The sequence below is a fragment of the Amblyomma maculatum genome, chromosome 4, assembly GCF_055883805.1.
Source record: "Amblyomma maculatum isolate TAMU_Amacu chromosome 4, ASM5588380v1, whole genome shotgun sequence".
In the NCBI taxonomy this organism is placed as follows: Eukaryota; Metazoa; Arthropoda; class Arachnida; order Ixodida; family Ixodidae; genus Amblyomma; species Amblyomma maculatum.
The window spans coordinates 52,400,177-52,423,185 of record NC_139347.1 but is presented as its reverse complement, the minus strand read 5'-3'; the positions used below and the strand labels follow the sequence as shown (position 1 = coordinate 52,423,185).

At 48.0% G+C, this 23,009-nt stretch overlaps 2 pseudogenes; both read left to right on the top strand.

Moving 5' to 3' along the window:
* Positions 1–2,266: 2,266 nt before the first annotated feature.
* On the top strand, positions 2,267–3,445 carry LOC146191009 (iripin-2 pseudogene; annotated as a pseudogene).
* Positions 3,446–16,143: 12,698 nt separating this feature from the next.
* Positions 16,144–17,490, top strand: LOC146191008 (iripin-2 pseudogene; annotated as a pseudogene).
* Positions 17,491–23,009: the final 5,519 nt, after the last annotated feature.

The following is a 23,009-nucleotide window of genomic DNA, read 5'->3' as shown; positions in this document are numbered from 1 at the left end:
TTACACGCTTTCCTTCGAGAACTTCCTTTGCATTGATTATGCATTGGAGAAGCTTTTTCGACTTCTGAAGTATCATATTTCATCTGTATTCTCGGGGCCGAAATTTGCCCTCCAATAGCAACACTTAAACTTACACATCAATGCGCTTAATTTCTCATCGTCAAATAAGTTTGCTGAACACCTCATCGCTGTATATCTACCAAAAACTATCCAACATATACATGTATACCTCCTATTTCAAGTGGAAGGAACGTCAAGCTATGCAACTGTGCGATTCTGCCTTTTGTCAGCTTTGTCAGAAGATGCATAGTTGCTATAAAAATAAAAGCAGCTTCTTTTAGGGTGACATGCAGGCTTGGTGGGTAGATGCAAGCCTTGGCCACAAGTAGGGCTTGTAAAATCTCGTTAATTACTTTAACTCGCCTGCTAGGTTCAAGGGTGCTGACAAATGGGTCAGTTATTCTCCCTGCCTCTTGAATTTTAGCAGTGGAGTTTTATGGCTGCAGGTGCAGCAACCTGCCCCATTAAGTGCGGCGAGGGAGACTGCAGTTAAGCGGTGGAAAGGGGGGGGGGGGGTAGCTCGCTGGCGGGTAGCTCGCTTGATTTCGACATGTCGCATCTTTTATTTCCCCGCGAGGAAATGAGGTTTGTTGATGCCGAAGCCGCTGAACCCATTATCCGCAGAGCACAACATTATTACGCCCTTCATTATTTGTTAAAAACGTCCAGTCCAAATGAAGATACAGTTCGCATTTCCGTGCTTGCAAAAATAAAATAGGTCATCAAATGGCCCATATATTGCTTATAGTAAAACTGTGACATTCACTTCTTTGTTGTGTCTGCGAGTTGGCTTTCCTTGCAATGAGAGGTAATGGACTACTGGTGTCGGCTCTTCCCATTGAATGCAGATCTTGCAGTGACTGTTATTTGTCCAGACCAGTCCTGATTAAAGGACGCCCTTTCCACATGAGTTGTGTTTAGAAACGTGTACTGGTGACATAGTACTGAACAAATACGCCTAACAATCATGGCGGAAAGTTGTTTTGAATCAGGAGTGCGTTTCTGGGCCACCAGAGCCAGGAACCTGCATGTCTCTTTTGCAGCGTGTTAACAGAGGAAAGCGAGAAACTGAGCTGCCTATTATTCCGTTCTCATTTGAGTATATTTAAGCATGAAAAGGATTTATTACCGCCTCTGTCCTGTCGTCTTCCTCCACTGCTCGGCTTAAACAAATCTGACGATGACGCCATTTCTTACACTCGACTCTTAGCGGCTTTTGTGCGTAAATTTGGGGCCGTGTACAACTAATAATTTGCTTAGTTTAACGTGCACCACGACGTAACTAATCTGTTGTTCGGTTTCCCGGAGGATAAAAATAGTATAGGACGGGACTGTAGAGGGAACTTTTCCGCCCTTGATAAAAGACCTTGAAGTCTCCAAAAGACGCAGGTCCAAGGCCAACACGTGCGCTACAAGATGAGCAATCATCGAGCTGTAATCTTTTCTCGAGTACAGTGTCATCCTTGAGAGTTACTAGATATGCTGCTTGAGTAGATAGCATATTTTTCTCATCTCGCGCCCTCCAGCGTTTGCTCCCACGTTTTCACGATCCTTCTGCAAGAGATCTTTGCTCATTGTTAATGTGCGCGTGATACATAATTCCCTAATGGTTGTTTTCGCTGCTTACTTTATCTTTTTTGTTTATTTCACTTTTTAATTCAACTGCACTTGCTGTGGTAGAAACTAAAATTGCTCAGTTTATATTGTATCTTAGCACTTTTGTCCTGAGCGGTGTGTTACGTATACATTGTAAATTGTGTGCTCTGTGCCCGTATTCGGTTTCTTTCTTTGTGCAAAAAGGAGTTGCTGATGCCGCTATCTGGCACTAACGTCTCCGGTTATGTCCATGTCCACAAAAAGAACAAAAAGCTAAATGTTTTCCTGGCTGAAGAAGATGAAGCGCAGGCCAATGATAGTCGGTCTCGCTTCCAAAACAGCGCTCTGTTTAGATAGGGTGTAATCTGAGACATGATTCGCTGGCAGCCGCATCAGTACCGCAAGAAAAAATGCCGACAAAAAGCTACTGTTACCAGCTTTAAAAAGAGGCACCAGCAACCCCGGAATACGCAAACCATCAATGATGCTCGCCAAGTTTGTCTTTCTCGCGGTTTTCGCGTTGGTTTCTTCAGAGACCGACGATGAACTCCTCGCTAGAGCTCACAACCATTTCGCTGTGAACCTTCTTAAGCAGTTGGCGACAGAGAATCCCTCGTCTAATATCTTCTTTTCGCCAACGAGCATCGCCGCTGCCTTCGGCATGGCTTATGCCGGCGCCAGGGGCAACTCAGAAGCCGAACTGGCATCGGTGCTGGGACATACCCAGGTCGGTCTCACGGAAAGATCAAGGGTCCTTGCGGCTTACAAGAACCTTCTCGAACTTGCTTCCTCGCCGAACGTCACGCTGGAAGTAGCCAACATGGTCCTTGCGCAGAACAACCTCCAAATCGCCGAGAGCTACAGGCAGCAACTGCACGACATCTTTGGCGCAGAACTCAGGTCGGTGGACTTCGCCAGTGAAGGTCCTAGAGTCGCTTCAGAGGTCAACTCCTGGGTGCGTGAAAAGACACACGGAAAAATTGATGGCATTTTGCCGGAAGGTCAGGCCCTGGACATGATTATGCTTATCCTCAACGCCGTGTACTTCAAGGGAAGCTGGATAACCGCTTTCGACCCGACGAAGACAGAGAACCGGCCCTTTCTTAACTTGGGCACCACGGAGGTGAGCAACCCAGCGATGCATATATTTCATCCATTCCGATATGCTCGCCTCGAGACGCTCGAGACGTCCGCCGTTGAGCTCCCTTACACTGGCACCAGATTCAGCATGGTTATCATGCTTCCTGACTCTGTGAGAGGTCTCGCACCGCTCAGAGAAAGTCTGTCGCTCGCCGTTCTCGAAGAGGTCAGCAACAAACTGAGCTACAGGCGAGTCGGGCTCAGTCTGCCCAAGTTTGAGATGAAACATCTTTATAGCCTTGTGCCCGCAATGCGAGCCCTAGGACTCAACGAAGTTCTCGGTGGTGGAGCCAACTTTACTGGCATCAGTGACAGTACTTTGCTAAGCATCTCGGACGCCATGCATAAGGCAGCTGTGGAGGTGAGCGAAGAAGGAACCGTTGCGACCGCAGTGACGGGTGTGGCGGTCAATGTTGCTTCTGCTGGGTTCGACGCGGAGCCCCCTGTCCAGTTCATTGTGTACCGCCCGTTCCTTTTCTATATCAGAGACAAGACCAACAACCGCATACTTTTCATTGGCGAGGTTCAAACTCTTTGAGTAGGGAAACCTCGTCCACAATTTTCAGCTTAGGAAGAGTTCATGCAGATGAACGCTACCGGCTGGCCTATTTTGTCGAAACCGCGAAATGAAGATTTCGTCGAAATAAAGTCCGTACTTTTCGACCATTCCCTTTTATGTGTTCAGGTCTCGGACTTCACAATGCTATTTTACATTCCTGTTAACCGCGTTACTGGCCAGCAAATGAATATTTGTTTGCCGGTTCAATATTTACGAAACACTTATTTTCCGATTTTGTCCAGAGCTGTGCCTTTCAAGGATAATGTCAATTTTTGCTTCATTTTATGTATCTTCATTTTTTTTTTTTGCATTTTTAAGGAACGCGTTTCTTAAACTGCCCGCTGAACGTCAAGCAGAGCGGAAGCCTTTGCCAGACATTGGGGCCTTTATCTTTCATTCCAGGTTTCTGTGAGAAAAAAAAAGTAAAAAAATAAAAAAGACAAAGGCTTTAGAGATATTTATTTTAGGAGGCAATAAATACATTACTGGGGTACATGAACGTGGACTGCACACTGAAACGAACACTATGCATGAATCCTGCAGCTATGACAACGCCTGCTGTCCTAGATCACGTGATGTATTGAGGCGATAAGGCATACTAATAGAAGTATGTCGGTTAGTATCCCTATCACAAACTAGGAAGCAGATGCATGTAAATTAGGAAGCGAAATGAGGCTACCCAAAACGCTGCAAGAACGTTCGACTCACATACGCTACGGAAAGAGCCACGATAGCACAGGGGAATATCTGAAGCATGCCCTGCAACGAAACACAGCATGAACTTATTGTTACTTTCGCTGGCAATCTGGAGAAGTAATAAGAGAGGCGGCTTCCTGCTGCCTGTAGAAACCGCTAAGTGTGGGAATGTGTTGTATTCACTTATTGTTAGAGGCGTGAACGTCAATCTAAAGAAGATGCAGCACTGGAAACCAATGCCAGCCTCCAACATGGAATACACTTTGATTTGTCCCGTGTTTTCCGTAGTTCAAAAAAGCATGCGAGGCGAGCGTTCGTGCCCTGGATGGCTATACAGCCTTCTGGCATGGTAATCGCGCGGGGGGGGGGGGAAATGAAACCTTAACCATTGTAGCAAACCTGTGACTCTAAACCATCTTTGAACCTACAGTTTTCTATAAGCCATCCCTGTAGTTCATTCGCCCACAATGGACATACCCTGAGGACGGTTCTCGACCCCCGTTTCTACGTCATATCTCGTGGGTTGTCAAACACCGCGACACGCCGCCAGGTGCATGCGCCGTCCGCTACACAGCAACTTTTTTATTCATTTTTTTTACATCGACACTTAGTATCAGCAAACATCTGTTTTCCGTTCTGAGCAGTTTGACACCATTTAACGCATTTTTATTAAGTTTATTTCATCATCATACTTTATTAACCCTTAAGGCCCCCCCCCTCCCCCCCTTTTGGGGTATTACATAAAGGGGGGGGGGGGCGCAAACAAAAATAGGTACAGAGCAAAGGTCAATATAAATACAATAAGATAATCAAAACATAAAAAGAAGCAAAGAACGCGCTAGTCATGAACAAGGGCTATAAACATCGCCTTAGTACCAAAAGCATCACATTCGTTGGCGAGAGGCCCGGGCAGCAGGGTGAGAACACAGTGGGTAACAGAAAAGGTTAGTATAAGAGAAAAAAAAATTTACATGAACATGAATTGAAGCAAAAACAATATGTAAGTCCAGAAGGTAATTTACCAACATTGCTCTAAACCTAGTCGCGTCAGTCTCATTAGTGATTAGTTCGGGAAGCAGGTTCCATTCTTCAATTGCGGTCCGGAAGAAAGACTTATTAAAAGCGTTAATGAAACCATGAAGTCTCTGGACGCTATTGGAATTAAACAGGTGGCGTGATGTACGAATAAAGATACGAGAAATTGAAATATAACTTATGAAATAAACACAGGCGCGCAACTTTGCGTCTGAGAATTAAAGAAGTGAGGCCAAGTGATGACTTGATTGAGCTTGTGCTGGCATAAAAATCTTAGGTTGACGAAATGAGGCCGGCTGCACGGTTCTGAATGGATTCAAGCATGTTAATTAGGTAGGACTGATGGGGACACCCAATTGCGGATGCATATTCAAGCTTACTGCGAGCAAATGTTTAATTGATGAATTCGATGCTCAGTTTTATATTTAGCATAAACACGCACTGGCTTTTTAATGCTGATTATTTTGACGCCTTTGAAGCCATTTTCCCAATTTTTCATTTCTTCAATAATTTAAATAAATAATTTAATAATTACATAGTCTAAATTAGCATTTAATTAGCATCCCCAAGCATTTGCATTTCCATTTTGAGCATTTTGACCTGTTTGAATCCCCCGTTGTTCAATTTTATGATTTTTTCTTTAAATCATCAATTAGTCGATAATTTCCGATTTTCTTCGCTCACCATCGCCTCTCACACACCAATCAATTATCCATCATAGGAACCACAAATTGCTACAATACAATTTTTTTGCGCAGCCCCTATTATTTCCGACACGCGGTGCCGACTTCGATGGCTTTTCGAACGAACCATGTGCAAAACTATATTGCATAGAAAAATTTAAAAATTCTAGAGAGGATTACAACACCCCCTAATGCGAAATTTTAGTGTAGCTACTTACCGTTTTTGCGACATACTGAGGCAATGAATTTGAGAGATGTATGTATGTATGCATGCATGCATGTATGTATGTATGTATGTATGTATGTATGTATGTATGTATGTATGTATGTATGTATGTATGTATGTATGTATGTATGTATGTATGTATGTATGTATGTATGTATGTATGTATGTATGTATGTATGTATGTGTGTATGTACATATGTATTGTCACGTGGTGGTGACCAAGTCGATGACACAAATGAAGGGTCGATGATTTCACTGAAGAAACTCTTTATTGGGCTGACTTGCGCCCGCAAAAGAACTAAGCAACTCGGCGGCGGTGATAGCAACAAACGTGCTCGTCGATCGTCGAACAAAGAATGCTCGTCACACTCGTCAACGCTCAATTTAAAGGCGGCACAGAACAATCTAGATAACGTCGCAAACAGCTACCAGCACGGGCTGGAACATTGTGGAAAGGCACCCGAGTCGCCGGAACCTTCGAGACAGATCTCGGTGCATCTTGCGCTACAACAAATCTGATAAAGGTGTGACTCGCGACATCGAGCATTAACAAAGATTACGGAACTAATACGCGGTCCAGAATCAGAGTGATAAGCCTGTATGCCGGCGGCTGTTAAAAAAACAACAAATACTGTTTTGAAGGTTTCGCGGCATTACTCCCCCCTTAAAAAAACATCGCCTCGATGTTCCAAAACAACGAAACTTAAACATAAACACTGCAAAGTTTAAACACCACAGATTCTTTAACGCGCGTAATATGGCTTCAGTCGTACAACATGTACAATTTCTGGGCGTGCGCGTCGCCGTTGTGATGCTGACGTTCCGTCGGGAATGACTTCATAGTCGAGTGGTCCGACGTGGCGAAGGATTTTGTATGGCCGAAAGTATCGACGCAACAACTTTTCACTTAATCCGCGACGGCGAATTGGTGTCCAAACCCACAGTTGGTCTCCTGGATTGTACTCTGCGTGGCGTCGTCGTAAATTGTATCGTCGACTGTCGGTGCGCTGTTGGTCTTTAATACGCAGCCGTGCGAGTCGTCGGGCTTCCTCTGCGCACTGCAGGTAGGCGGCGACGTCAAGGTTGTCTTCGCTGGTTACGTGCGGCAGCATTGCGTCGAGCGTCGTCGTGGGCTCCCTGCCGTACACAAGCTTAAACGGGGTCGCTCTGGTCGTCTCCTGGACTGCCGTGTTATACGCGAAGATCACGTAAGGCAAGATGGCGTCCCGGGTCTTGTGCTCAGCGTCGACGTACATAGCGATCATGTCCGCGATCGTTTTGTTCAGGCGCTCCGTAAGGCCATTGGTCTGGGGATGGTACGCAGTTGTTCGTCGATGGCTTGTGTGACTGCATTCCAGGATGGCTTGCGTCAACTCTGCCGTAAACGCCGTTCCCCTGTCCGTGATGAGCACTTCTGGGGCGCTGTGTCGCAAGAGAATTTGTTCGACAAAAAATTTGGCGACTTCTGCCGCGGTACCATTTGGTAGTGCTCTTGCTTCGGCGTAACGGGTAAGGTAGTCAGTGGCCACGATGATCCATTTGTTACCCATAAACGAAGCTGGAAAGGGGCCAAAGAGATCCATCCCAATTTGTTGAAAGGGCATGATTGGGGGCGGAATCGGGTTCAGCAGTCCTGCTGGTCTGATCGGCGGCGTCTTGCGTCGTTGGCACCCACGACACGTCTTCACGTAGTGGGCAACTTCTGCAGACAGGCGCGGCCAGTAGTACTTCTCCTGGATTCGATGCAACGTGCGCGCAAATCCGAGGTGACCTGCTGTGGGCTCATCGTGCAACGCCTGCAGAATTTCCTGCCGGAGGGTTTTAGGCAATACGAGAAGCTGCGCGGTCTTGTTGGGTGCGAAGTTCTTCACGAGGAGGCCATTGTTTAACGCGAACGATAATAAATGTCGCCTGAACACACCAGGAGGGGAGGCGGTCTTTCCTTCCAAGTAATCGGCTAGCGCTTTCAGCTCAGGGTCTGCTCGCTGTTGTTCTGCGAAACTGCTGGCGCTTACCGGTCCTAAAAAGGCGTCGTCGTCATCGTCCTTCGGGGGAGCGTCGACGGGAGCGCGTGATAAGCAGTCTGCGTCGGAATGCTTCCGGCCCGACTTATAAACTACAGTCAAATTCTTCAAGTCGTAGGCTCCATCTGGCAAGGCGGCCGGAGGGATCTTTCAAATTAGCCAGCCAGCAGAGCGCATGATGGTCGCTTACCACCTTGAATGGTCGGCCGTATAGGTATGGACGAAACTTGGCCTAGATGATCGCGAGGCATTCCTTCTCGGTCGTCGAGTAATTGACTTCGGCTTCCGTGAGGGACCTGCTCGCGTAGGCGATTACTTTCTCCTGTCCGGCACTCTTCTGGACGAGAACGGCTCCTAGGTCCACACTGCTCGCGTCGGTGTGGATTTCGGTCTCGGCGTTTTCATCAAAGTGGCCAAGTACAGAAAGGCATTGCAGGCGGCGCCTAAGTTCATCGAAGGCTTCTCCTTGCGGCGCTTCCCATTTAAAGGTACGTCAGCCTTTGTAAGCTGCGTCAACGGTTCGGTGATCCGCGAAAAGTTTCTGACAAATCGTCGATAATAAGCGCACAGCCCAATGAATCGGCGCACAGCTTTCTTGTCGGCAGGCGGTGGGAATTGTGCGATTGCAGCTGTTTTCTCCGGGTCTGGGCGAATACCGTCCTTGCTAACGATATGACCTAGGAACCGGAGTTCTTCGTAGGCGAAGTGACACTTTTCTGCTTTTAGCGTTAGTCCCGATGACTTGATGGCTTCCAGCACTGTCTGTAGTCGTTTTAGGTGGTCTTCAAAGTTTGACGAGAAGACAACAACGTCGTCCAAATACACCAAACAAATTTGCCCCTTCAAGCCTGCCAGAACTGTGTCCATTACTCGTTGAAACGTGGCTGGTGCGGAGCAGAGGCCAAATGGCATCACCTTGAACTCATAAAGGCCGTCCGGTGTGATGAATGCGGTCTTCTCGCGATCTCTTTCGTCGACCTCAATTTGCCAATATCCGCTCTTCAGGTCCATCGATGAGAAGTACCTTGCATTGCAGAGCCGGTCGAGAGTGTCGTCGATGCGGAGAAGCGGGTAGACATCCTTCTTCGTTATGCTATTCAAGCGGCGGTAATCAACGCAGAAGCGAAGTGTGCTGTCTTTCTTCTTGACCAAAACGACTGGTGCCGCCCAGGGGCTGTTCGATGGCTGGATTACGTCATCACGCAGCATTTCCTCAACTTGATCGCGAATGGCCTGCCGTTCTAGCGGCGATACACGATAAGGGCTTTGGCGCAGAGGTCGGTCGTGTTCGTCCGTTATAATGCGGTGCTTGGCCAATGGTGTTTGTCGTACCTTCGATGATGACGAGAAGCACTCCCTGTAGCTTCGAAGAAGACTGCGAATCTGGTTTTTCCTGCTGTGGGTCAATGCTGGGTTGATGCCAAATATGGGCTGACGGAATTGGTCCGGTGCGTCTTCCAGTGATTGGTCGTGGAGGGCGAATACGTCTTTGAGGTCCGCTAATTCGTCGAGAAAAGCAATGGTCGTGCCCTTGTTTAGATGCCGGTATTCTTCAGTGAAGTTTGTTACCAACACCTGAGCTTGTCCTCTCCGGAATTTCGCGATGCCTCTTGCGATGCCGACACCTCGTTCCAAGAGCAATTGGATATTTCCTTCGACGATGCCTTCAGCGGTTTCGATGTCTGTGCTACCTACGCTGACTGCGACGCTTGATCGGGGTGGCACGGTCAATTCTCCGTCGAGGACGTTTTAGAGCGACGTGTTGCGTCGAAGTAGTCGTAGCAGGTATGGCTTTGTCTGCGGTGAGCTTGATGAGCTTGGATCGGAGGTCGATGGTAGTCCTATTTTCATTTAGGAAGTCCATGCCTAAAATCACGTCGCGGGAGCACTGCTGCAAGACCACAAAGCTGGTGGGGTAAGTACGCCCATTTACGGTTATTCTTGCAGTACATCGTCCCGATGGAGTAATCAGGTTGTTACTTGCGGTGCGAATCAGCGGGCCATCCCAAGCGGTTGTAACTTTCTTGAGATGGGAGGCTAACGGTCCACTGATGACTGAATAGTCAGCTCCGGTGTCTACTAGGGCAGTGACTCTGCGACCGTCGACATCAACTTCAATGTCACTTGTTTGCGTCCTCGCATTGCACGTGGGCCTTGGTGTTCGATCTCGGCTCCTTTGTTTCTTAACGTGATGGCCGGGGCATACCGTTGTTACTTCGCTGGGCGGCGGTGTCGGCTTGCACTCTGGTCGTGTTGTCGTCGATGTCGTCGTGTGGAGCGGCGATGAAATGGTTGCGTCGTTGTTAGTGGTCGTCGGCGGCGGAGGATCTTCGTCTTTTTGCCGTTGAGCAACCTCACCTCCAAAGGTTGCTGCCTTTAGGTTCCCCTACGGGGGCTAGGAGACCTTCCTTGCACGTAACTGCGGCCCGGCGACGCAACTCGGGTATTGTACGGCGATGGGGAGCGTGACAGACGCCTTGGCGACGAGTGCTCTCCGCTGCGCAGGAAGTCGTTGATTTCCTGTGGTCGCTCGCCAGGACGGGGTCCTGGCGCGTCGACAGCGAAACCACGGAGGCCGATCCGCCTGTACGGGCAGTGACGGAGGATGTGTCCTGCCTCACCACAATGGAAGCAGAGCGGTCGGTTGTTTGCTGTCCTCTAGGCGTCGCACTTTCTGGGGCTTGGGGGTAGTTGGTAGGCTTGGCAGGCGGGGACCAAGGGGCGGCTTTCGGAAGCAGGATGGTAGCGACGAGGGCTTGGGAGGTCGCGTCGGCTTGGGAGGTCGTGTCGGGGTGCAGGATGACATAATGCAGCTGCATAGTCCATGGCTGCTGATTCATGCTCTGTAGCCGTCGGAGTCGTCGCTTTAGGAACGCCCAGCGCCTGCTGAACTTCTTCACGGACGACGTCCGCGAGCGTCGCCACCTGGGGTTGTTGCGATGATGGCAGCATTCGGCTAAGCTCCTCTTGCACGATTTCCCGGATGAGGTCCCGAAGGTTCTCTCCGCTTGCAGATGCGCCGAGGTAGTGGCATGAGTAGTCTGGTTGAAGTGGTCGCTCGTAGTGGCGCATCCGGGTGTCCAACGTCTTCTCGATGGTCGATGCTTCACTTTCAAATTCTTCCGCAGTTCTCGGCGGGTTCCGGACAAGCCCCGCAAAAAGCGACTCTTTAACGCCTCGCATTAGGAATTTCACTCTCTCACCTTCGGTCATGTTAGGGTCGGCGCGGAGGAACAGGCGTTTCATCTCCTCTACGTAGGCCAGGACGGGCTCGTTTGGTAGTTGAATTCTTGATTGGAGGAGGGCCTGAGCTCTTTCTTTTCGGACAGAACTTTTAAAGGTCATCAAGAACTGTGCTTTGAATATCTCCCAATCCTTGAAAGAAGTCTCGTGATTTTCAAACCAAACTCGGGCATGTCCTTGAAGCACGAAGCAGACCTGCTTGAGTTTCGCAGCGTCGTTTCAACCATTGAATTCTGGCACACGGTCGAAAAGGTGCATCCAGTCTCCCGCATCTTCATCCGGTCGTCCATGGAACCAGGGGGGCTCACGGGGTTGGACGAAAACAACCGGTGCTGTAGGCTGGGCCATTGTCAGCGTCGATGCCTTCCGAGATCGAATGGGGTCAGGCAGCAGACCGTGTTCGGGTTGTAGGCCTTGGAGTCGGCGGCTGGCTCGGTGACCTGTAGGCTGGTTTTCCAGGGCGACAGGAATAAGGCTGAGGACTTCGCTTGAAGGATCAAGGACAGCACCTCCACCAGATGTCACGTGGTGGTGACCAGGTCGATGACACAAATAAAGGGTCGATGATTTCACTGAAGAAACTCTTTATTGGGCTGACTTGCGCCCGCAAAAGAACTAAGCAACTCGGCGGCGGTGATAGCAACAAACGGGCTCGTCGATCGTCGAACAAAGAATGCTCGTCACACTCGTCAACGCTCAATTTAAAGGCTGCACAGAACAATCTAGATAACGTCGCAAACAGCTACCAACACGGGCTGGAACATTGTGGAAAGGCACCCGAGTGGCCGGAACCTTCCAGACAGATCTCGGTGCATCTTGCGCTACAACAAAACTGATAAAGGTGTGACTCGCGACATCGAGCATTAACAAAGATTACGGAACTAATACGCGGTCCAGAATCAGAGTGATAAGCCTGTATGCCGGCGGCTGTTAAAAAACAACAAATACTGTTTTGAAGGTTTCGCGGCAGTATGTATGTATGTATGTATGTATGTATGTATGTATGTATGTATGTATGTATGTATGTATGTATGTATGTATGTATGTATGTATGTATGTATGTATGTATGTATGTATGTATGTATGTATGTATGTATGTATGTATGTATGTATGTATGTATGTATGTATGTATGTATGTATGTATGTATGTATGTATGTATGTATGTATGTATGTATGTATGTATGTATGTATGTATGTATGTATGTATGTATGTATGTATGTATGTATGTATGTATGTATGTATGTATGTACGTACGTATGTATGTACGTACCGTCTTTGCCAAAAGTAACCAGGCAGCGTGTTCCGCTTTTCAGTCGGGTAGTAGAGAATTCGCACGACTTCTGAAGCTGTAAATCTGTGCAAAGTAAAGGCGAGCTCCTCTCCTAACTTCTTAGCAAGTTGAGGTACTCTGGGAATCCACGTCGGCTGTACAATACAAGCGAGAAGCAAAACATGCAGCCTGGTTACTTTTGGCAAAGACGGTACGTACGCACATGCGTACGTATGTATGTATGTATGTATGTATGTATGTATGTATGTATGTATGTATGTATGTATGTATGTATGTATGTATGTATGTATGTATGTATGCATGCATGCATGCATGCATGTATGTATGTATGTATGTATGTATGTATGTATGTATGTATGTATGTATGTATGTATGTATGTATGTATGTATGTATGTATGTATGTATGTATGTATGTATGTATGTATGTATGTATGTATGTATGTATGTATGTATGTATGTATGTATGTATGTTGGTTGGTTGGTTGGTTGGTTTGTGGGGTTTAACGTCCCAAAGCAACTCAGGCTATGAGAGACGCCGTAGTGGAGGACTCCGGAAATTTCGACCACCTGGGGTTCTTTAACGTGCACTGACATCGCACAGCACACGGACGCCTTGCTTTATGTATGTATGTATGTATGTATGTATGTATGTATGTATGTATGTATGTATGTATGTATGTATGTATGTATGTATGTATGTATGTATGTATGTATGTATGTATGTATGTATGTATGTATGTATGTATGTATGTATGTATGTATGTATGTATGTATGTATGTATGTATGTATGTGCAGTTACAAAGCACTCTATTTTTCTCGCGAGCCAGGACTCAAGCACGCGCATTTTATTTTTGCTCCTTCTTGTCCCCTATTCACCGCAGAAGAAATCAAATGCGTTCTCTGCCTGGCGTAGATAAATATAAAACGGAGACAGAAGATGATGCGCGCATTCCGCGACAACGCTGTCTGGTCAGTGAAGCAATCCGAGACCTTTTTGGCTGGCGACCGTAGTGAGGCCGCAGAGAGGCTTCTAAAAAAATACCTTCAAGGCTTCAGGCTTAAAAAATAGCGTCCGATAGTGAGGGCCGTGACCAACGGTCACGGCCCTCCATGTACATCCATGGAGTGCGGCTTTCGTTAGTCTTGTCAGAGATAAGCGACACACCACTGACCGTAGCTCACAACCAGTTATTACGTACGAGTTCGAGCGTCCCTAAACGTAACTGGCACACCGTTTTAGTCTTATCTCTACCTCACTGTACTAAAATGTATCATATCGGCATCAAGCTGATGTAATGCACCCGTGTACATAACGTCTATATGGCTGAGTAGAAGCTATGCGAGTACACCCCCATATCGGACGCCATCCGCAAGAATGACTCGATCAGGTCATTGCATGTAAGATCAGTTTTTTTCTCTACCAATGTATCTAGGAATGAAAACCGTTCACACACAAAAAATGAACGGAAAGTGCGAGCAATAAAAAGTTTCAGTGTAATTTAGTAAGCGGAATTCGAAAGCGATGGCTGTCGGTGACAGCGACCAGGTTGATACCAGAAATGACCGCTGATACCAACGTCCACGTGACAACATCCTGATAGAATAATTGGGGTCGCCTTCTGGCAGCTTTTGCCCTCCTGGGTCAACAGCTGCCGTGTAGTGTGGGAACGCACCAACATAAGAATTAGAGTCGTGCCGCGAAAACCGCACCACCTCGTGTCTCCAACGGCTTCGACTTAACTGAGTGAGCACGCGTGCATGAAGCCCTAATTTTCTACGCTCTCTCTCTCGGAAACATAAGGTGCTTACATTTGCAATCAAACGTTTTTCCATGTTTGTTTTTTGCAAAGTTATGGAACGGGGGGCGGGGGGGGGGGGGGTGTATTAAGCTCGGGGACGCTTAGAATCGCGACAATATACTATATAGTTTTTCAACTCCCATTTCAAATCAGCCATACAAAAAAGAAAAGAGGTAACGAAACGCCCAAAAACACATTTTCATGTCTGAAGGCTTGTATGTAAAAAGTAAACGTTGTTACTTTTTGATTAACTGCATGCCAGTAGACTCCGCTGCCTATTTCCACGCAATGCGTTTTCAGGAAATTACACCTCCACTCTCCACAAAGCTCACAAACAGTGCGACATTAAAGCACTGCGAGGCAGTGGCATACGGAACTCCACTACCGTCGACGCCACCGATGACGTCAAGTAGCTCTTTCTTTTTCTTTTTTTTAAGCACTCATCAAAGCACTTAATTTAGTGAAAGGTAAGGGAAAAGTTAAATGGCATAAAGAGGAACATTTGGAAGAGGAGGAGTCAGAACGAAACCGGAAACGGAATTGTCAGGAAGGTGTAATAGAAGTGTTTGTTTGCATCCTGCGACGCATATGTGCTTGAGCAACGTTGAGATGACGGTGGAGGGGTGCGTGTTGATGTGACATTTTTATTACCAGTAGCCTTATTTTTGATGTCGTAGCCCCAGTGCCTTTTCCCCCATCAAAAGACTTTACCATGGAATCACAGGCGCTTGGATGTGTGTATGGTGGGTTAGCTGATATGCCAGCTCTTTTCCAGTGATCCCGTCATGGCTAGGGACACTCCGTGTTGTGACGGACAATAGGGCCAAGGAATGTAGCTCGTAGCCTAGTTCTGCTGCTTTTAGATCAGAAAAGATTAGCCGGCGTTGAAGCGAGCGAAAAGCATTCATGCAGTCAGTGTAAATGGTGTATGAAGAAGTGTGGTCAAGCTAAGAAAAGGACATGATGGCATGAGTAACAGCCACATGCAGTCTCTAGAGTAACGGTGGAAGGAGGACAGCTATCTTCGGTGTTCGGAATAAGGCTGCTTCGCCTGGGCTCTGGATATTCAAGGCACCAAAGCGAAGCTACGGATAAACATGACCATAACATAAACTACGAACGAAGCCATTTCACTTCTTAACTGGCCGAAGACCAAAAACAAAACACTTTGTCTTAATACTTTTTCATTACGCATCCAATATAGAGCAAGAGTATGACCCCGAGCCCCCGAAAACGTCGGCCTTGTTCTCCTTGCACTACATCTAAGTTACAAAAAAAAAGAACAATTTCGCCCTCTCCATACGACAGAGAGGATAACCTAAGCACTGCACTGCATATGCCTTCTCCTCTTTTGAAAGTCACAGAGGATAACACTTATGCCGAGTAAACATTTCTTCTTTTTTTTTTTTGCAATTCAAACGGCTTCTATCAAGCGAACAGGGCATGCCCTATATATACTTATGTTACGCCGACCACTGATATGAATACAAGAGCGTGATAAAAATTAAGAAAGCATGGGCATTTTTCTTTAGTATTTTGGCAGTTTTTGTTTTTTTACTTCAGGCGAAATAAAACACGGCATCTGGCAGACATAGATAACTATGATACACAGGCAAAAGATACTCAGTCGTCTAGACTCCTTGAGCAGCACTGTACATAGCGAGCAGTGCAATCCGAGATCGTTTTCTAAAGGAGGCCTCAGCGAAAACACGAAAATGCACGCGTAAAATAAACGACTCTTGCTAGCAGCTTTAAAAAGAGGCATCTACGGTCCCGGCCTACGCAAACCGCCAACGATGCTCGCCAAGTTGGCCTTACTCGCGGTTCTCGCGTTGGTTTCCTCTGAGACCGACGATGCACTCCTCGCAAAAGCTCACAACCATTTCGCTGTGAACCTCCTTAAGCAGTTGGCGACAGAGAATCCCTCATCTAATATCTTCTTCTCACCAACGAGTATCGCCGCTGCCTTCGGCATGGCTTATGCCGGCGCCAGGGGGAGCTCGGAAGACGAACTGGCATCGGTGCTGGGACATACCGAGGTCGGCCTCACGGAAAAATCAAGGGCCCTCGCTGCTTACAAGAACCTCCTCGAACTTTCGGCATCACCGAACGTCACTCTGGAGGTGGCAAACATGGTCCTGGCACAAAACAACTTCCAAGTCGCTGAGAACTACAGAAATACGCTGCAGGACGTATTTGACGCAGAGCTCAGGTCAGCGGACTTCATCAACGAGGGTCCTAAAGTCGCCGCTGAAGTGAACGCCTGGGTACGTGAAAAGACACGAGGGAAAATTGACGGTATCCTACCCGAGGGTCAGCCGCTAGAGATCATTCTCTTCATTCTCAACGCCGTGTACTTCAAGGGGAGCTGGATGACAGCGTTCGAACCGGGGAGGACCACCAACAAGCCCTTCCTCAACCTTGGCACCACAGAGGTCAGCAGGCCGGCTATGTACCTCTTTGAGCGTTTAAGGTACGCTCGTCTCAATGATCTCCATTCCGCCGCTGTGGAGATCCCGTATAATGGGCACGAGTTCAGCATGGTGGTCCTGCTTCCGGACTCCCCGACGGGGCTCGCCTTGCTTAGGGAAAGTCTATCTTTCGCCATTCTGGAAGACGTCAGCAACAAGATGATATTCAGGAAGGTCGCGCTAACGCTTCCTAAGTTTGAGATGAGCCTCCGCTATGACCTCGTGCCCACCATGCGCGCCCTTGGACTGAACACAGTTTTCGGAGGTGGGGCGAATTTCACTGGCATTAGTGAGAATACGTTGCTGACCGTCTCGGACGCTGTCCACAAAGCGGCCGTGGAAGTGAACGAAGAAGGAACAGTTGCGACTGCCGTGACAGGTTTGTCGATCATGGCTGTTTCGGCTCAGGTCGAAAGAGAGCCCCCGGTCCAGTTTACTGTGGATCGCCCGTTCCTCTACTACATCAGAGACAGGAGCAACAACCGCGTCCTCTTTTTCGGTGAAGTCCACAGTCTTTGAGACAAGATGCTTATATCTTTCTTTTAAAAGAACGTATTAATTATTTTGTGCAGCGGAATGTTTCACCCATCATATTTTGTGAAAACGCAAGAAGAAAATAAAAAAAAAGTTGTAGTCGAAATAAAGTATGCACTTTTCAATCATTTCCTTTTGCTGTCTTCTCATAAATGCTGCGCATCCTGTTGTTCCTTAAGCCGTTGTACGAATCCTACAGTACCCTTGCTTCCCTACTCCGACAACCTGCTCCTAGGCTTGGGAGATATTTTATAATGCTTGGTTAAACTGGAGTTTTAAACATATTCCTGGTTCCTGGGTGTTGTGGTTCCTGTTCCTGGGTGTTCCTGGGTGTTGTTGTTGTTGTTGTTGTTGTCGTTGTTTATCGGAAAAAATTCTAGTTTAAGGCTGCATGCAGATTATTAGGTGGTACCCGGAACAGAATATAAAAACAAAGTGCTAGAAAACGCAATTCTGTCTACTCTAAACAGGCCGTTATTTTTAGAGCGGTTGCTCTGGGAGCTTAGGAAAATAATTTTCCTTCTCTGACCTTATAAGAAATGAAGTAAACATTGTGGGATTCGGGCTTGCTGCGGCTGCCCTTTGCGCGGCCGCCGCCCGCTTCCCAGTTGTTCTCCCCGTTCCCTTTCTCCCGCCTGAGGCGGCGGAGAGGGGCTCGAGCGACTTGTCACTGTCGTTCGGGCCACAGCTCCGCCCTGGCGTCCCAGTGGCTGTTCTCATTGGCGCCTTTTGGCGGGAACACGGCACCGCTTCGACAGCCGCGCTCGCGCGACTGTCCGAGCGGAGCCCAGAGAGAGAGACTCCTCCGAGACATCGCAAGGTGCGTACGCTACTGTTCTTGTCTGCCGGCCTTTGTCCGCGCAGACCAGTGTGTACTCGAGTTCGTCTGCTCCGGGTCGTACCTGAGAGCGAACTCGAGCCTGTCGATCGTGATCCAACGATCCGCGACAGGCGTACCTTGCGGTGGTTGCCCAATCTCTCTCAAAGGAACCCTTTGGTTACTGCGAGAGAGAGATCACAGCACGCCCTTGCGTGCTTGCGGCGCGCACTCCGTGTCACTTCGTGCGCGCAGGGGAGCCTTGCTCCTCGCGCGCTCCCTTGACACGGTGACTGCGTGTGTGTGTATGTGCGTTTGTAAATATGCGTATGTGCGTTTGTAAATATGTGTATGTGTGTGCGTGTGTGTGTGTGTGTGTGCCGCTGGAGGATGGCGTTTCAATAAACGTCTCCTTTGTGAACTTGGAGGTTGGTGTCCTTGCAGCGAAGTGCTCTCCTCCCGGTGGAGGTTGAGTGCGCGCTGCAGTGTTTCAGTGCGCGCGCGGTGACGGCTGATCGGGGCTTCGGCTCGCGCGACGCTCGAACCCGGTGGAAAGGAAGCCCCGCGCGGTCTTCCCATGGGCGCCTTGGATCGCCACGGAGTCACGGACTTTCCACACCCGGGGCCCCTTCGGCGTGTTCGCTGTCCCTGCACCTAACCTGTACCACCACCGACCGAGATCGTTTGCAGCCAAGGATGAACGTTGGCCACCCAGAAGTCAACGAGCGGTGAGTCACCGCAGGCTCCCTGAGCTGCACCTACGAACTTTGGAACTTCTGTACAAAGTTGTGTTTGTACATAGTTATTCTGTACATAGTGGTGTTCTGTACATGATTGTGTTCTGTACATAGCCGTTGTTACTTAGCCTCCGGAACTTTGTACATTATTCTTCATGTCATGTTGTTCATTTTTTTTTTTTTTTTTGTGCGCCTTGCTAATGTTTGTCTTTCTTGAGTGTCTGTCTTTTCGAGATCTTTCTTGCTGGAACTGAAGTGTAGTTGACTTGTTGCGTGAGGATAGCATTCTTTTCCTCATGCTGGGGACCTGCCGCGTGCTTTCACTGATGGGTAGGAGGGCAATTAGGAGAGGAGGATGTGGGATTCGGGCTTGCTGCGGCTGCCCTTTGCGCGGCCGCCGCCCGCTTCCCAGTTGTTCTCCCCGTTCCCTTTCTCCCGCCTGAGGCGGCGGAGAGGGGCTCGAGCGACTTGTCACTGTCGTTCGGGCCACAGCTCCGCCCTGGCGTCCCAGCGGCTGTTCTCATTGGCGCCTTTTGGCGGGAACACGGCACCGCTTCGACAGCCGCGCTCGCGCGACTGTCCGAGCGGAGCCCAGAGGGAGACTCCTCCGAGACATCGCAAGGTGCGTACGCTACTGTTTTTGTCTGCCGGCCTTTGTCCGCGCAGACCAGTGTGTACTCGAGTTCGTCTGCTCCGGGTCTTACCCGAGAGCGAAGCTCGAGCCTGTCGATGGTGATCCAACGATCCGCGACAGGCGTACCTTGCGGTGGTTGCCCACACTCTCTCAAAGGAACCCTTTGGTCACTGCGAGAGACATCACAGCACGCCCTTGCGTGCTTGCGGCGCGCACTCCGTGTCACTTCGTGCGCGCAGGGGAGCCTAGCTCCTCGCGCGCTCCCTTGACACGGTGAGTTGCGTATGTGTGTGTATGTGCGTTTGTAAATATGTGTATATGTGTGCGTATGTGCGTTTGTAAATATGTGTATGTGTGTGCGTATGTGTGTGTGTGCCGCTGGAGGATGGTGTTTCAATAAACGTCTCCTTTGTGAACTCGGAGGTTTGTGTCCTTGCAGCGAAGTGCTCTCCTCCCGATGGAGGTTGAGTGCGCGCTGCAGTGTTTCAGTGTGCGCGTGGTGACGGCTGATCGGGGCTTCGGCTCGCGCGACGCTCGAACCCGCGGTGGTTCGTGGCCTATGTCCAAGTAGAAACCACAACATGGACGCGACTGCACCGCACCAGGTTGTAATCCCATGGCATTGAGAACAGCCTCAGCTTCACTGATCACAGTACGAGAGCACTATGCTATGGTCCCTTTCATAAACAAGGTATTAACTAACTAAAACAATGCTCTATTTAAATAGACTTTTGGAAAACTTTGTGTAAGGGTGTCAAACACATCTGAAGATAGAAGACAGGGCACAGAACTAGAAAGGAAGTAAGGCTGGTGACGCAAGTAATTCAGGAAGAATGCCGTTCCGGTTTCAAGTCTGCTTGTTCATGGCTTAATTTTCTTAGGTGAAGGGTTATTTGGCAGAAATGAAATTTCGCTGAAACAACAAACTCACATATGTAATGATAATACATTTCAATTACTAGCTTTTAAAAAGTAATGCAGATACTTTTTTAATTACTTGCTTGTATTGAAGTTCAAAAATTTAAGATGTTTAATTTGTTGCACCGTATGGGCTTCTGAGCGTCTAACAGGGCATATACAAATTTCGGCACGTGTTGAGAAAGAGGCCCCCATGAAAGGTTTTTTTTTTTTATTATTATTAGGTGCCATAAATATTCGTCAAGTCGCTGACGTCTTTGAGGCACGAGATCTGGCTCTCCATGTTTTGAAGGTAATTTATGCATGCTCAATCCACATATACACGCAAAAGCTGCAAATGATGTAATTGGCTTATTTTTTCGAGCCGTGCATGCGTTTTTGTTTCACTCGCGGTGAGGCTGTGAGGCTCTACATGTACACAACATAACATATCAGGTCGCCTTCATCTGCTGAAAACGCATTAAGTGTAGAGCAACTAGCAGTGAACGTATGACCTCCATAACACAAGAAACTTTTTGAAATAAAGAGTGTTTATCTCTCAAAATACCGAATCCTAATATTTATTCTGCTGAAACCATTGTTCGTTTCTTCTTAGTGATAAGATCCTTTTAAGCTTCAACTGATATGCCCTGAAACTGTTCTTCATTAGTAGGCACTTGAATGACATCAAGACGTCACCTTAAAGCAGCGCTTTTTCTGCAAATTGTGGCAATTCAACCTTCCCCTCGTCCGCACGAAGCAGCGAACTCCCTCACATTTCCCTCCTCTCGGCCTCCTTCCCCCGGAGCTGCTGCGGAAAGGACGGGGGTGCTAGGAACTGGCGTAGCGCGCGGGGCGACTCCTCCTCCCACCTTTCCTCTCCTCTTCGACAAACATATTTGCAGCGGAGAGAGGACGCCGTGACGCCGGAGCGCGTGGACGCTGCTACAACCGAGGATGAAGCTTGGCCCACTGGCTGTGCCTCGTTGTTTTGTTCTTCCTTGCCACGGATCTGGTCAGAGCTAGCGGCGAAGAGTTTGGCTCTGAGAGCAGAGCCCGAGCGACGTGAGAGCCCCCACAAGATATATATCTATTTAATTTGCGCATATTGCCCGTTGCGTGCAGTAGCCAATAAATAACTTCATGTCTTGTTTTCTTTTTACTGTACCAATCACATTAATTCGCAGATCAAGTGATACGCAGCGGTGGACAAAACAAGTATAGGATGAAAACAAACCGTGACCCATATCAACTATGAATTAACTGTGATAATGAGCACAATTGTGTTCAATGTTGTCTGATTAAATGTAAATGTAAAGCAAGTCATAGAATAGCGTGGTGTGCAATGCGCTAGCGTGTGCTGCTAGCTAGCAGACTCGACTCTGCCTCCGAAGTCGTAGGTATCCACCTACGACATGGGCATACGGTAAGTATAAGGCACAAGAGAGGATTAAATAAATCGGTGTAGGAGAGGCTTTTCTCCATATGTTTACATAACTGAACTAACAACGACAAATCTACTTCCTTCGACAGCCGTTATGGGCCCGTTTCTCGGTTATGCGCCGTAGGAATTGGCATTGACAGCGTAACACCACGCCACACTTTTTGGCGAGCACACACTCTCGGCACGTGTTGTCTCCTCTATGTTGATTGTTCTACATTTAACGATGGCACGCTTTATGTCACTCCCAGTCGAAAAAGGAAATCTAGAGAACTGTGTCAAAAATACGGCAAGCCATTAGAGAGCTTTATTATAGCGGGCTGCGCGCAATTGCGGGGTTAGCGGAATAACGGGCCTAAAGTGTGCATGCACAGAACGCTATGCACGTAACTGAGAATTTAGCGGCGCGACTCCTGCGTACTTTGCGGGAAAACATGGTTGCGTCTTTCAAAGCGAAAGCCGCTCGCTCCGGCTGATTATAGGAAGTCTTTGAGGCCGTGTCTGACACTTTTATCGATGTTCGCTGGTGCTGCTCTCGCCAGTGTACTTTTCACAACTTGCTTAAAGGAAGTATTCAGAGACGTGGAATGGGAGCAGTTAGCTAAATGAATTGATGAGTTCATAGAGAATAGTAATCTGCAATTCACTTATGATCTTGTCTTACTAAGCAACTCAAGAGACGAATTGCAAAGAATGACTGATGACCTAGGCAGGCAAAGCAGAAAGGTTGGCCTAAAGAATAAAATGCAGAAGGCTGAGGTAATGTTCAACCGCCTTTGAAAGGGTCAGCAGTTTACAATACAGTAGATAGCGAAGCAATGGAATCGGTAGGCGAATAGGTCTTCTTAGGACAGGTAGGTAGTAACCGCAGATTCGCACGAAAGATAGTGTAAGGAGAGCAAGATTGGGATGGAGCGCATGTGGCAAAAACCCGCCAAATATATAGCACCATGAAGAGGAAATAACAAGAAGAATAAGATTAGGATGGAGCGCATTTGGCAAGCACTCGCAGATTATGACTAGCAGCTTACCGGTATCGCTAAAGAGGAAAGTATATAACAGTTGCATCTTACCTGTACTCACCTATGGCGCTGAAACGTGGAGGCTAACCAAGAGAGTTC